Source organism: Hippopotamus amphibius, chromosome 12 (assembly GCF_030028045.1).
Source record: "Hippopotamus amphibius kiboko isolate mHipAmp2 chromosome 12, mHipAmp2.hap2, whole genome shotgun sequence".
NCBI lineage: Eukaryota > Metazoa > Chordata > Mammalia > Artiodactyla > Hippopotamidae > Hippopotamus > Hippopotamus amphibius.
The window spans coordinates 43,611,208-43,626,962 of record NC_080197.1 but is presented as its reverse complement, the minus strand read 5'-3'; positions in this window follow the sequence as shown (position 1 = coordinate 43,626,962).

Genomic DNA, 15,755 nt, shown 5'->3' with positions numbered 1-15,755 from the left:
TTCCTTTTATTTCATTTTATTCTCTGATAGCTGTGGCTAAAACTTCCAAAACTATGTTGAATAATAATGGTGAGAGTGGGCACCCTTGTCTTGTTCCTGTTCTTAGAGGGAATTCTTTCAGTTTTTCACCATTTAGAATGATGTTTGCTCTTGGTTTCTCATATATGGCTTTTATTATGTTGAGATAATTTCCTTCTATGCCCATTTTCTGGAGAGTTTTTATCATAAATGGATGCTGAATTTTGTCAAAAGCTTTTCCCGCATCTATTGCGATGACCATATGGTTTTTATCCTTCAGTTTGTTGATATGATGTATCACGTTGATTGATTTGCGTATATTGAAGAATTCTTGCATCCCAGGGATAAACCCCATTTGATCATTGTGTATGATTTTTTTAATGTTCTGTTGGATTCTATTAGCTAGTATTTTGTTGAGGATATTGGCATCTATATTCATCAGTGATATTGGTCTGTAGTTTTCTTTTTTTTGTGACATCTTTGTCTGGTTTTGGTATCAGGGTGATGGTGGCCTCGTAGAAGGAGTTTGGGAGTGTTCCGCCTTCTGCTATATTTGGGAAGAGTTTGAGAATGATAGGTGTTAGCTCTTCTCTGAATGTTTGATAGAATTCGCCTGTGAAGCCATCTGGCCCTGGGCTTTCATTTGTTGGGAGATTTTTCATCACAGTCTCTATTTTCATACTTGTGATTGGTCTTTTCATATTTTCTATTTCTTCCTGGTTCAGTCTTGGAAGATTGTATTTTTCTAAGAATATATCCATTTCTTCCAGGTTATCCAGTTTGTTGATATATAGTTGCTTGTAGTAGTCTCTCATGATCTTCTGTATTTCTGCAGTGTCAGTTGTTACTTCTCCTTTTTCATTCCTACTTCTGTTGATTTGCATCTTCTATCTTTTTTTCCTGATGAGTCTGGCTGATGGTTTATCAATTTTGTTTATCTTCTCAAAGAACCAGCTTTTAGTTTCATTGATCTTTGCTATTGCTTCTTTCCTTTCTTTTTCATGTATTTCTGATCTGATCTTTTTGATTTCTTTCCTTCTGCTCACTTTGGGTCTTTTTTGTTCTTCTTTCTCTAATTGTTTTAGGTGTAAGGTTAGGTTGTTTATTCAATATTTTTATTGTTTCTTGAGGTAGGACTGTATTGCTATAAACTTCCCTCTTAGAACTGCTTTTGCTGTATCCCATAGGTTTTGGGTGGTTGTGTTTTCATTGTCATTTGTTTCTAGATTTTTTTTATTTCCACTTTGATTTCTTTAGTGATTTCTTGGTTAATAGCATATTGTTTAGCCTCCATATGTTTGTATTTTTTACATTTTTTTCCTGTAATTGATATCTAGTCTCATGGCATTGTGTTCAAAGAAGATGCTTGATAGGATTTCAATTTTCTTGAATTTACTGAGGCTTGATTTGTGACCCAAGATGTGATCTATCCTGGAAAATGTTCCATACGTACTTAAGAAGAAAGCATATTCTGTAGTTTTTGGATGGAATGTCCTGTAAATATAAAGTACATTGAGATGGTCTAATGTGTCATTTAAAGCTTGTGTGTCCTCATTTATTTTCCATTTGGATGATCTGTCCACTGATGTAAGCAGGGTGTTAAATTCTCCTACTATTATTGTGTTACTGTCAATTTCCCTTTTATGGCTGTTAGCATTTGCCTTATGTACTGAGGTGCTCCTATGTTGGGTGTGTAGATATTTATAATTGTTATACATTCCTCTTGGATGGATCTCTTGATCATTATGTAGTGTCCTTCCTTGTCTCTTATAATAATCTTTACTTTAAAATCTAATTTTTCTGATATGAGTATTGCTACTTCAGTTTTCTTTTGACTTCCTTTGCATGGAATGTATTTTTCCATCCCTTTACTTTCAGTCTATATGTGTCCCTTGGTCTGAAGTGGGTTTCTTGTAGGCAGCATATAGAAGGGTCTTGTTTTTGTATCCATTCAGCCAGCCTGTGTCTTTTGGTTGGAGCATTTAATCCATTTACATTTAAGGTGATTATTGACATGTGTGTTCCAATTACCATTTTCTTAATCGTTTTGGGTTTGTTTTTGTAGGACTTTTCCTTCTCTTGTGTTTCCTACTTAGAAAAGTTCCTTTAGCACTTGTTGTAAGGCTGATTTGGTGGTGCTGAATCCTCTTAACTTTTGTTTGTCTCTAAAGCTTTTGATTTCTCCATCGAATCTGAATGATGTTATTGCTGGGTAGAGTATTCTTGGCTGTAGCTTTTTCTCTTTCAGGACTTTCAGTATATCCTGCCATTCCCTTCTGGCCTGCAGTGTTTCTGCAGAAAGATCAGCTGTTATCCTTATGGGTTTTCCCTTATATGTTATTTGTTGCTTTTCTCTTGCTGCTTTTAATATTTTTTCTTTGTGTTTAATTTTCATTAGTTTGATTAATATTGTGTATTTCTCCATGGGTTTATTCTGTATGGGACTCTCTGTGCTTCTTGGACTTGATTAATTATTTCCTTTCCCATGTTGGGGAATTTTTCCACTATAACCTCTTCAAATATTTTCTCAGACCCTTTCTTTTTTTCTTCTTCTTCTGGGTTGCCTATGATTTGAATGTTGGTGTGCTTAATGTTGTCACCAAGGTCTCTGAGACTGTCTTCCATTCTTTTCATTATTTTTTCTCTTTTCTACTCTGTGGAAGTTATTTCCCCCATTCTATCTTCCAACTCACTTATTCTTCTGCCTCAGTTATTCTGCTTTTTATACCATCTAGAGTATTTTTAATTTCAGTTATTTTGTTGTCTATTGCTGTTTGTTTGCTCTTTAGTTCTTCTGAGTCCTTATGAACTGTTTCTTGTATTTTCTGTATTTTGTTATCAAGATTTTGGATCATCTTTACTATCATTACTCTAAATTCTTTTACAGGCAATTTTCCTATTTCCTCTTCATTTATTTGGTCTTGTGGGTTTTTTTCCTGCTCCTTTGCCTGCATGGTGTTTCTTTGTTTTCTCATTTTGTCTAATTTATAGGATTTGCTCTCTCCTTTCCCTATGCTGCCTAGTAGTAATTCCTCTTGTTTCTGCCCTCTGCCCCCTGTGGTAGGGTTTGTCCAGTGTTTTGTGTAGGCTTCCTGGTTGGGGGGTCTGGTGTCTGCTTTCTGGTGTGTGGCTCTGTGTCTTTTCTCTCTGATGAGCAGGGCTGTGTTAGGTGGTGTGTTTTAGGGTATCTGTGAGGTTAATATGGCTTTAGGTAGTCTGTGTGCTGATGGGTGGGTTTGTGCTCCTGTCTTGTTTGTAGTTTGGTGTGAGGTGTCCAGCACTGGCAGTCGCAGACAGTCGGACGAAGCCGAGTCTTAGACTCTGATACAGGGCCCTGTGAGAGTTCTCTGCTGTTAATCTTCCCTGTGTCTGAGGACTCCCTAGAAGTCCAGCATCCTGGATTCAGTGCTCCCTCTCCAGAGCCTCCTACTTGACTTCTGATGGAGTAGTCCACACTTCAGAGGTTGCTTGTCCTGGCAATAAAGGGGTTTAAAGAAGACTGTCCAAGTCCCAGACTAATGGCAGAGTGTTGAGTCAAACAAATACTAAGTCAAGGAAACACATACATGTATAAGACACATGAATACTGAATCCAATAGAACATAAGGAATTAGAAGGACCTGACAGAATAACCCCAGTATGCAATCAATCAAAGAGAAAACCAACAGAAATTCAAAACCAAAAAAAACAAAAAAAAAACAAAAAAACAAACAAACCCAAAAATCCACACACACACAAACACAAATCCAGGGAGATTTTGAAAGCTAGGATCAAATATAATAAAAAGGAAGAGTACCCCCAGACAGACTGAAGATTCTCAGAATGAAATCAGACAATTATACTTAGAACTGAGATAAAGACAAAACCTAATAATGAAAATCAAAGCCATGTGTCATCTGGAGAATAAAGCAAAGAAACAGAGCAGACTGATAATATTGCTTATAAGTATATTAAGATAAAATAAACTAAAAAAGGATAGAAGACAAGGCAACAGAAGAGTGTGGTGTGACTGGAAATATGAAGAGAAAAAGAAAAGAGGAAAAAAATAGAAATGTATAAAAGATAGAGAAGGGAAGAGGGTAGAAGTGATAAAGTTAGCACTACAAAAAACTTAGAAATGAAATAGAAATATGTAAAAAGTCTAAAAATAAAAATAGAAGAAAAAATAGAAGAAAAGAATAAAAAAATATGTTATAATATGTGTAGATCCCTTAGGACTAAGATCATAATTAATTAAAAAAAAAAAAGAAAACCACACACACAAACACACAGCCAGGGAAATTTTGAAAGCTAGAATCAAATATAATAAAGAGTGAGAGTACAATCAGACAGACTGAAGATTCCCAAAACAAAATCAGACAATTATAATCAGAAGTAAGATAACAACCAAACCAAATAATAAAAACCAAAGCAGTGTGTCAGCTGGAGAATAAAGCAAGAAAAGAGTGCTGAGTGATAATATTGATTATAAGTATATGAAGATAAAAGAAACTAAAAAAGCATAGAAGACATGGCAACAGAAGAGCATAGTGTGTCTGGAAATATGCAAAGAAAAAGAAAAAAGTAGAAATGTATAAAAGATAGAGATGAAAAGTAGGTAGAAGAGATACAGTCAGCACTACAAAAAACTTAGCTAGAAACAGAAATATATAAAAAGTCTAAAAATAAAAATAGAATAAAATATAGAATAAAAAATATGTTATAAAACGTGAAGATCCCTTAGGACTAAGATCGTAATTAATAAAATAACAAAAAAAAAAAAAACAAAACAAAACAAAAAAAAAAAAAACTAGAACTGACCCCAGAATGGACCAGATCAATAGAATTAATAATAATATTTCTGTTTTTTTGGGATCTCAGCTGTAAGTGTCCTTCTACCCACCTTAGGGTTTTTTATTACTCTGTGACCAACAGAGCTTCCTTTATTGTTGGTCTGTAAGTGTCAGTGTTTGGGGAAAGAGAGGGTACACACACACTGGTTTGGAGTTTCCACTGGAGGGGTGCTGGGTTCCCAGCTTTTTGAACTTTCACTAATATGACATGTTTTGAAGGAAGCATTTCCCTTCCACCCCAGGCTCCAGTATTATTTCCTAAAGACACCCATGATCAGTGATCCATCAGCAGAACTTAACAGGGAGTCAAATGGCAAAGGACTAGCATGTGTCATAGTCCCAGCTCCAACATCAGAGTGTGGAATGATGGGTTTGCAGCTGAATGATCATTCTTGAATATCCACCATATTTCCTATACGTTGTACCAGAAAAGGTAGATATTTTATCTTCTTTAATTTTTAATATGTTTTTTTAACATGGTTCCTATTTAACCTTTTTCTGTTATTTTGGAGATCTGTCTATATCAACATACCCAATGTATTTCCTTTCTTTGACTGTTGCACATTATTCTACTATACAGATTAAACAATCCCTATAAATGAATATTTAATGGCTCCTCATTCTCCTCCTCCTCCTCCCCTCCCCCTCCTCCCCCTGCTTGTCCTCTTTCTCCTCCTCCTCTTCCTCCTTCTCTGCATGTCTGTCTGTCTGTCTGTTTCTCTCTCACCATTACCATGCTCTCGTAGGTATGGAAGTATACCTAAGAAAAAATTTCAAGCAATCTGGCGGGACTAAGGACATTGGTTTTCATTTTCATGGATATTGCTAAGTTACTTTTCAAAAAGATCATAGCAATTCACTTTTACACCTAATGTTTGAATATGTATTTTTTCCCATAGCTTCACCAGCATTGTCTAATGAAAACCTTAAAAGTTGTTTTGCCATCTTTAAGGTAGGAAATCATATATCATAGGTAATTTATTATGCATTTTTCAATTATATGTAAAATTGAACATTGTTTCATTTATTGTAAATTCTTGTTTTTTCCTGCTTACATCCTTGCCTCACCTTTTCTATTCATTTGATATTTTTCTTATTGATTAATAAAACCTCCTTACATATTGAGGGCATTAGCTCCTGTAATATGCATTATAAACATTTTCCCTGCTTATTATCTCTCTTTTGTCTTTGTTCTTTAGATACTGAAATCTTGATTTGAAAATTATATAAATTTACTACTACAAATTATGTTACATATTACCAATGTTCTCTTCTAGAACTTTATTTTTAATTACATTAATTTAAGGTGCAATTTGTGTTGGGTTAAAAAGAAAGGTCTAATTTTTTTTTAAGAAAGGCAAACCAGTTTTCTGAGAACTTTTTATTAAGTAATCTGACTTTTTTTTACTGCTTTCAAATGTCTCCTTTGATCCATTTTCAATATCCATCTGCATTTTGCATAATTTCTAGACTCATCATTTTTTGTTGATCTGAACATGCTATTGCCAGAATGTCATTTTCAAAAAAGAGTTAGTAAAAAAGAAAGAGTTAGTTATTGCTTTCATAATGATTTGCATTTTTTTCACACTGATTTGAATCCACAAACAGATGAAAGTTCATTAAGATCTGGGGAGAGTCTTATCTGATAGTCTTCTTCAGAAATGAACTTTTTAAAGTTTACCTCCTATAGAAATTGATTTTTTCTTGGGGATCTTTCACTTACTGCTTTGTACTTTTTGTGTATAATATTGCATCTGAATAGGAAGGTTGTTGTATGGCTTGCACCATCTTCATTCATTTCCTTAATAAACATTTTTTGAGACCCTACCATATGTGGGCACTGCTGTACATTCTGGGCACGCAACACTAAACAATTGCAATGGATCTTCACAGTGATACTGTAATGGGTGGAGACAGAGCCCCATTTTAAAAAATAACAGAATTCAGGTGTACCAAGGGCTATGATGGAAGGGTCAATGTTTAGATAAAGAACAACTGTGATGGAGCCAGGTGAGATAGTGTCAGACAGTGACAGTCTGAGGAGGTGACATCAGAGTTGATGTCTCAGAGCCATGAGAGGAGTCTCTCCTCTTGGTCAGCGCTGTCCTGGGCTCTGTTTGCCATCTATCATTTCCAGGCAGATACTTACTGAATGAGTAAATCAATCAACGATGGCGAGAGGTCCTGGCCTTGACTATGGGAAGCACTTTTAAGTTTATGTTTCCTTTAAAATTCTCTTATTGAAGAGCTGTTTAGACTAGCCCTATGGTAGATTTTTACTTTGAGGAGGAAAGAGATTTTCCTTTGGTTTTTATTCATTACTTATTGCAAAAGCGATTTTGCAATGACTGATTTCAACATTTCTCCCTGGGCTTCTAAACCACCCTGGTCCCAAGCAAGCCTGAGCAAGTTTCCAAAACAGGGTTTTTCCTTCAAGCCTGACCTCCCAATCTGCCACGAGAAAGCTCTGCACACCCGCACCTGTATGGGGCACAGAGTGGAAGGGAAAACAAGCCCAGTGGGCCCAGGTGGTGTATTGGCAGAATCTTGCTTCTCCCAAAACACTTCCTGTGAATCACAAAAGCTCACACTCAGATATAGTCTCTGAGGCTTGCTGTGCAGTGGGTTATACATGAGCCCCATCTTGTGCTCCTCCAGACATATTTCCACCAGATCATTTTTTATGGCAAAGAAATTCAAACACACAATGAAATTTTCTTTTCATTGATTAGCTTAGTAACAAAATACACAGTAAAAAAATCAGAATGCATAAAATGGTGACTATTTGAGTCTTTAGCCAATTTCTCCTTCTTTTGTCTCTATTTGTTTGTTTTAAGGTTGAAAGCTATTGGCTTTTGAAAATTTTTGCTAGAGCGTTTTTTATGATTATTGATCTCTGTTAGCATTATAATTATAAATACTTGATACGAATTTTTCTCTTTGATCTGTCCTACTTGTCAATCAACAGTCTTTTAAACTCTAGATTCTTTCTTTCCTTCTTGACATTTGCTATTGTTTTCCACTCTGAATGCCTTGCCTGCTGTTCTCAAAAGCTGCCCAGGATCACTAAGAGAGTAAGTACACTGCAGTATCAAGTACCATGGCTTCAGGCTTTGCCGCAGCTGCCCACTTTCTAAAAGCTCCCTTTATTCTCTGCAACTGCACTTATCCAATTCAGAATGACAAATATCAGTTCTTTCCTCCTACCTTTCAGGCAAAAAAAAAAAAAAAATCCCCAAAACAAAACCAAAAACCCTGAAAGTGTAATAAATCCCTCCCTCTGCACAGTGTACATTAATACACCTTGTAATTGCCTTTCCCTGTTGGTTTCAGTCCTTAGCCGTTTTATTCTTTTCTTTTGTACTCTGGCTTCATCCGCATTATTATTCCCAGCCTTGGAATCCAAGCTGCAAATGCAGAAAACTTGCCCATCCATTTAGGAAAACTGAATGGCTTACATGAAAGAGGCCGCAGCACATCATCTGGTGGTGGTGCTCACTAAAATCACCCACTGCTTGGTTCACGAGAAAGCAGTAGGTCTTGAATTCAAGCCTAGTGACTTAGCTCAAGAACTCACTGTGGGGCTTGATGGAAGTGAACTGTATAGTAGTATATTAGAGAATAATACACATATGTAGCGTACATAGTATATACTTTATTTTTCTACCAGTCGCCATGCTTATCCACGTGGAGAAATCTGGAGGCTGCCAACTGCTGCCTCTGGGGCGATCTCACCTGCTGCATGATTCTGTGCTGCTGCTCTGGTGTTTCACTTGCCAATTTTAAGTAAGAATAGTGATGCTATTAGGAATGGCCATATTTTACTGTACACAATTAACACTTGAGGAGAGTGGCCTTGGGGAGGTCATTTAAAGCAAATGTAAAGATTACCCGGTCTCTACTAAGTGCAGTACATGAGCTATAAGAGCTCTCCACCTCATATAAGCCATTAGGCACAAATCAAGTCTTTCCTTACTTACATAGTTACAAGGAAATTATGGAGTTACTTAAAAGTCATTTTTGTTGCTATATTGAACAATACAAATGACTGTTAAATTCTTACAGAGCCGTGGGTACCAGGGCCCCTTCAGGATATAAATGGGGGACCTGGGGTCATTTCTCAGGCCTCAGGGACTCTAGGGCTGGACAAGACCTTTGAGACATGATTGGAATAGGGGCTCTACAAGGATCATTTTTCAGGCAATATTCAATGGCTCTATGACCTAATCCTGTGCTACTCAAAGAGTGGTCCGTGGACCAACCGCATGGCATCACTGGCACCACCTGAGAGCTAATTTCACATGAAGCATGTCAGACCTCAACCACCTACTGCCTCCAAATTGACAGTTTTACAAGGTCTCCAGATAATTCATGTGCACACGCAAATTTGAGAAGCCCTGATTTACTCTAAACTCTTATTTTCCTGAAGAATAAGCTAATGCTCAAAGAAATGAAATGCATCACCCAAGGTCACTGGATGAACTTGTAGTTAAAAGACCCAGGGTCACACTATATGGGTCATGAGGCCCAATCTGGATAATCACCTCCTTTTCTTCTAGGTATCTGGCTCCTTTATGGATATCCCAGTGTTGTCCAAGGCCCCACCTGGGCCAGCCCTCTCCAGATAGCTTTATTTTATTTATTAAATTTAATTTTTTTGAGGATTTTTTTCTTCACTCTGAGCCCAGACTAAATCAGATGTACTTCTCTCTGACTTCTGTCTTCCAGATAGCTTTAGACATTTCCCAAATCACATCTTCAATCAGAACTTTCTGCAATAGCAAAGATGTTCTGTATCTGCACTGCCCAATGGCCACATGTGCCTACTGAGCACTTGAAATGGGCTTGCTGCTACTTGGGAGATGGAGGAAGGCAACTGGGGGAAGAATAAGGTCTCCATCTCTAGGACACACTTACCACTCAACTTCAACAGGAAAGAAGAGTTTCAGGGTTTTCTTTGGATAACTAGCATGGTGGAAGTTTCTCAGTTCCTATTCTGGTAAAGTAAGTTGTATCTGTTGCAGTTTCAGGAAGATTGCACTGGAAAAAATTCTCTAGACTGTATTTATGAACCGGGAAAAAGAGTTGAGAGAATTTAGGGTCATCTGGGAAGCTAACCATTGTTTTGAAAGGATTTAAACAAGTCATTGCTGTTCCTTAGGCAAAGGACATGTCCCTGTTCTTATGTTTGTTTTGAGGATTTTCCAGAAAGAGATGAGCAGTCTGCTACTAATTGTGATTCACCTTGCTGTGAGGGAGTGGAGATTTAAACTGTCTGACTTAAAAAAATATATTGCAAAGTGTTTCGGAAAGAATCATATAGCTCTATCTAGCTACCATTTGGTTGATGAGTGGCTGAAATATCCCCAATTCTTCATTGCTACCTATTTTCAGGCACTTCTGCAATATGATTTTGTAGTTCCTCCTATCAAGTGGTGAAGTCTACTTCACCACTTATAAACTAGGCTGATCTTAGGATTTACTCTGGTCAGTAAAATGCAATGGAAGTGACTATGTGACAGTTCTTACATCCTTCCATTCTCTTTCATTGCCAGCTCTTACATCCTAACATTCTCTTTCATGGAAGCTTCCATTGGCATGTGAATAAGCCTGGACTAGTCTACTGGAAGATGACAGACCCCATCCACTGGAGAGAGGCCCTGGGCCATTTTATCAGTTCCAGCAGAGGCTAACATAGACCAGCCACCCCCATCTACACACCAGCTGACTACAGACATGTGAGTGAGCCCAGTCAAGATCGACCAAGCCTAGGCCACATCAGCCAAGTGGCCCCATCCACTTACACTTGTAAAACAATATATTGCGGTTGTTTCAAGCAACAAAGATTGGTGGGTGATTTGTTACAATATTGTAGCTATACCAACATGATCATATTTGACATTTTTAATGGCATTTAACATTTCTGATGGTAAAGATAGTTTTTGAGGTCATGAGCAGCTGAAGTTTCCTCTGAGGCTATCAGAGCTGGAAGGGACATTAGCATTAGTCATTGACTATAGACAAAGTTTTACAGCTGAGGAAATGGAGGCCTAGAGAAGGAAAATAAATAACCTTGGATCAGACAGCCAGTTAGGAGCAGCACAGGACATGGGTCTCCTGTCTCCAAGGCCTTTGCAAGTCCTCAGTCTATTCTTTCATGAATATGCTCTGAGTTTGGCTTGTCTGCCAACCAGTAAGGCTTTGAAACCACAGCTTTTAAAAAGGAGATTACATTTACAGAGACCGGTGCTTCCAACTCCACAATCTGATCCTTTGATTTCTAAAGGCCCTCTCAATTCTTTGTTAAAAGAAATCCCAACTTTGACATTTACCTTTTATGGAAAGATGAACGGATAGCCTTTACCATCACCGCGGCACTGTTTACTTAATCAACCATTATGTCTGTTTGTAATTTGTCAAAAATTGTGCATATTATAATGAAAAACATAGTATGTTTTCTACTCACCATTGAGTGAATTTCTTCACTGGTGTGTATTCACTTCCCTGGCATGTTAGCAACTCAGCTTGCTTGCTTCTATTCTTTCTTAAGCTGGTGGCCATTCTTTGCATCTCAGAGTTTACAACATATTTTCATGCAAATGATCTGATTTGAATTTCCCAATAACCCATTTTTATCCCCAGCAAGAAAACTGAGGCTTAAAGCAGTTATGTGATTTATCTCAGGTCACGTGGACTGGAAGGAGAATGGCTAGGTCATAGCTCTAGATTTTTATTCAACAGTCTGATTCTATGGATGATGTCACCTTGCCAATTTATAGTCTGTACCTGTTGGATATATCTAGGTGCCAATCATGCCCAATTTCCCCTTTCTTACTGAAATACCCTGGTCCAAAGCTGCTTCCTAAGGAAATAGCCCTGGGTTCCTCTTGGCAGAGAGGTCTTCCATGAGGGGTGATCTCAAATTCAGGGCCCTTCTCTTTAGCTACACAATGGGCCAAGGTTTAAACTCTCAAATATGGAGAGGAAGGAAACTGCCAGTCTGAAGAAACTGAGAGGTAAATCTAAAGGGGAGATAATAGTCAACCCCCGGTTCTACTCTATTTCCTTGGGGCTTTCTGTTTCCAGTTCTAATCCATTTGCATCCTTAAAATAAACCTGATTTTGCTTAACTGGACATGAGTCCAACTCACACAGTCATCTATCTTTCATATGACATTTCAAAATTTCCAACATGATGTCATTCAACAAGAAAAACTAATCTACAAGTGAATTGCAATCAAGTACTATTATCTCCATTTCACAAAGGAGGAAATTACAGCTTTGAGGGGAGGTTAGGTGACTTGCTCAAGGTCATACAGGAAAGTCACAAAATTTAAACCCAGTTCTCCTGTTCCCCAGTCCTAGGATCATTTGGGTTTCTTAAATTAATATTGAATGTCTTTAGTATGTGATACACAATATGTCTATTGTAATCTTTCTTATTGAAAAATGTACAACAATTTCTTCAGGGAATATGTTGGAGGAGAGTTTAAGAGAACATCAGAGAACTGCTCTAAAATTGCTCACTGCCAACTGTCTGTTGATGTTTCAAGACCGGATACGTATCACTTCATACTCTATATCACACTGGTCTCGTGCCTTTTCGTAGGTGATCAACAACAGTCAAAGCTTTCAGTAAAAATCAAGGCTCTGTTGTCCAACTTATACATGGCAACACCAAAGTTCTTATTGCTATTTCTCCAAAGAGAACTTGTAGAGCCTTCCTGTAAATACACAGTTGACAAATTGCTCAGATAGCCATGGAAGGTCGAAGGTGAGTATGCAGCTTGGATGCATTTTATATTTGTGAAACCCCCGTGAGATGCCAAATAGACTGATATGTGGCTCTTTAAATACTAGCTACCATTGAATGTTTTTGAGGAGGAGGAGAAGGAGGAAAGTTATGAGTTTGAGAACATGTCTTGCACTCCTCCAGCTACAGGAAGAGATGCTGACAGAGGATCCCCATGACTACAGACATCCATCACCACTGACGGGGTGCTACTAGTCAGCGACTGAGCATGTAGGATGCTAAAGCAGGCCCATTTCTGGGGGACACTCTCGCAGCACACTTAGGCTCAGGAACGGACAACCTTGCTGAAACTCCCTCAGGCTGCACAGTGATCTCGGATGCTTCCCCCTCCAAGAGCCTTCTTTCCTGCCCTTTGTCCTTCACAGGAGTCAGACCTCACCATGCTCTCACAGCTCTCCCAGCTTTCTCTGGCTCCCTCCCCAGTTTCTCACAAGGCATCTCCTCTAATAACACCCTTGCATGGTTAATCACCTCTTGATAGCTGCTCCTTGGAGTACCTGGACAAGGAAGCAGATGAATTTTATATGCTTAAGTCAGCAGCTGCTATATGTACATGTATGTGTATGACTTTGAAACTAAAAATAAATTTTTAAATTATTACATTCTCTGATAATGGTTCCAATACCAGATCTTGGTCAGATACCAAGAAGCGTGTACATTCCCCATTTCTACCCCCAGATCATCAAAAAAATCCAAGATGAGCCAAAGCACAGCTGCCTGAATGGACAGGTCAGCCCCACGCAGTACAAGTAGTGGGCAAGATAAGGCAGTGGTTGATGTGTCCACTGAAGCATCTTGCAAAGGAGCCTTTTTTTTTTTCCCAATTACAGAAGTCTCTTTCTATACCTAGAGCCTCAAGGAAATCAGAACTGGCAGAAGCACTCAATTTTAAATCCAGGGCCCAGAGTAAAAATTTGGTAAAGAATGACCCACCCACACCCAGAGAACAAAGCCTCCTCCCCCTTTCTGCTGGCCTCTGATTCAAATGGAAGAGAGAGGGAAAAAAGAAACCATAACTCTCTTTCCCTAACTGTCTTGTCAAGATGGGAATTGCTTATAATGGTCTTCCAGCAAGAACACTGCTTGTACCTCTCTTCACTTAAGCCCAGCACATCCTGAACTTTGGTTAAGCAGCCGTGCAAATGGCAGAACGGTAATGCTTGAAGCTTTCGTTCCTTCTTATTTGCTTCAATGCAATGTAAGGGCAACTCTAACTGAATTTTTCTCTTATTCCAATAATTTATGTGTGTTTTCTCCTGGTTCTATAATCCATCTACTCAGTACCGTGGAGGGTAGAACGGGCCCAAAGTGTGTTCTAGCCTTGAGCATTATTTCTAAAACTATAATGAGCATAGTAATGTCCTGAAGATCTTGGTTAAAATGCAGATTCTAGTTTGGTAGGTTGTTGGTTAGGGCCAGGGATCCTACATTTCTTTAAAGAGAAGGGACCAAATTGACACTGTTAGTCTGAGGCACTAAAGTCATGCTTCTCAAACCTTAACATGCCCCAGAAGCACCTCGAAAGGTTGTTAAAACACAGACTCGTGGGCTTTATCCCGGAGAGTTGATTGAGTAGGTCTGTTGGGGCACCTGAGATTCTGCATTTATAATAAACTCCCATATGATGTCAATGCTTTTGGTCCCTGGGCCATACTTTGAGTAACAAGGGTTTAATGAACATAGCTAATGGAAAAATCTCATAAAATCTGGTTCTTTCTGCTGTCTGATTATTTGATTTGCCTGGGAAAGTGGGCTTGGAAAACAGCTGTGTATTTTTGCTTAGGGCTGATTCATTCTTCTTTCAACTTAATCTTATAAACTATGGGTAAATGCATAGGACTAAAGCTGCATAGGTTTGGGATGTGAATGGGAATCATGGAAAAGGTTCAAAATCATAGGTTTCAAATCAGAGGACCCTGACTCACCATAATCTTTCTATGACCCCTACTATTAACCTTTCTCATCCTAAATAAGACTCCCTCAGCAATACCTAAATTCCACAACTTGTATTTTACCTCTGCTTTAGGACTGCTTTCAAGGCTATCAGGACAAGAACAGGGGACTCAGAAAACATTGAAAGCTGTCTGGCACTGGGCCCGTGGAAATTCTGATGAGAATCAAGACCTATTTCTGGGGAGAGAGACTATACATTCAATATTGGGCAACTCTACATCTCTGTACAACACAATAACTTTGTACCCTCCACATGTCCTGTGTGCTAGGGGTTGTGATTCATTTTTTACATGCACAGTCTCACATAAATCTTACAGCAGTCCAGCTAGCAGATGAGAAAGCTGAAGCTATGAGCCACGTGGTCACAGGCCTATTTGTTTAATACCTAGAGCTTAGACCTTTGCCACTGAAAGTGTGGCCCACAGACCACTGGTATCGGCATCACTTAGGAGCTTTTAAAAATGCTGAAACTCAGGCCTCACCGCTGACCTACTTGAGCAGAGTCTCCATTTGAACAAAATGCCAAGTGATTCCTGTGCACTTGAGGACAATGCTTGGGTCCATTCTGCCACACTGTCTCTCTACCAAAGAAGGATTTGTGTAGAGTCATTTTCTTTATTGGAAATGCTGTAGCACAGATCTGGTGAGACATCAAAGGCAGTCATTTTCATCACTGGCAAAGGGATGGTTTAGTTGCTTTGGGAGGAGGACTCTTTGGCAGCACATCAGAGGTCAGGGGAGCTGCATGTGCTGACACAGGCAACTCCTGGCTTTTTTTGGGCTGGACTTGGGAACTGTGTGCAACCATACCCAGAAGCAAATCAGAGTACATGAAGAGCAGGGCTTCCTTTGTGGAAACTGCTTATACTAAGAGAGTGCTCTTCAAATCTACAAGGGTCTTTAAGCATGTAGAGTTAGACTCAGAAAAAGAAGAATCACATCTTACTTGGCTTTTGGGGAACATCACAGTTTCAAGAGTAACATCTTTCCTAGGAAGAGGAGATAATATAGGGCAGAGAAATTCAGTATCAGACAAAAGCAGGGGCTTGCTTTTGGGGAAATGTGTGAAACAGGACACTTTGCCAATCTCCTTGTATTTGGTGGATTGAAACAACAGCCATTTATAAATTCACAAATCT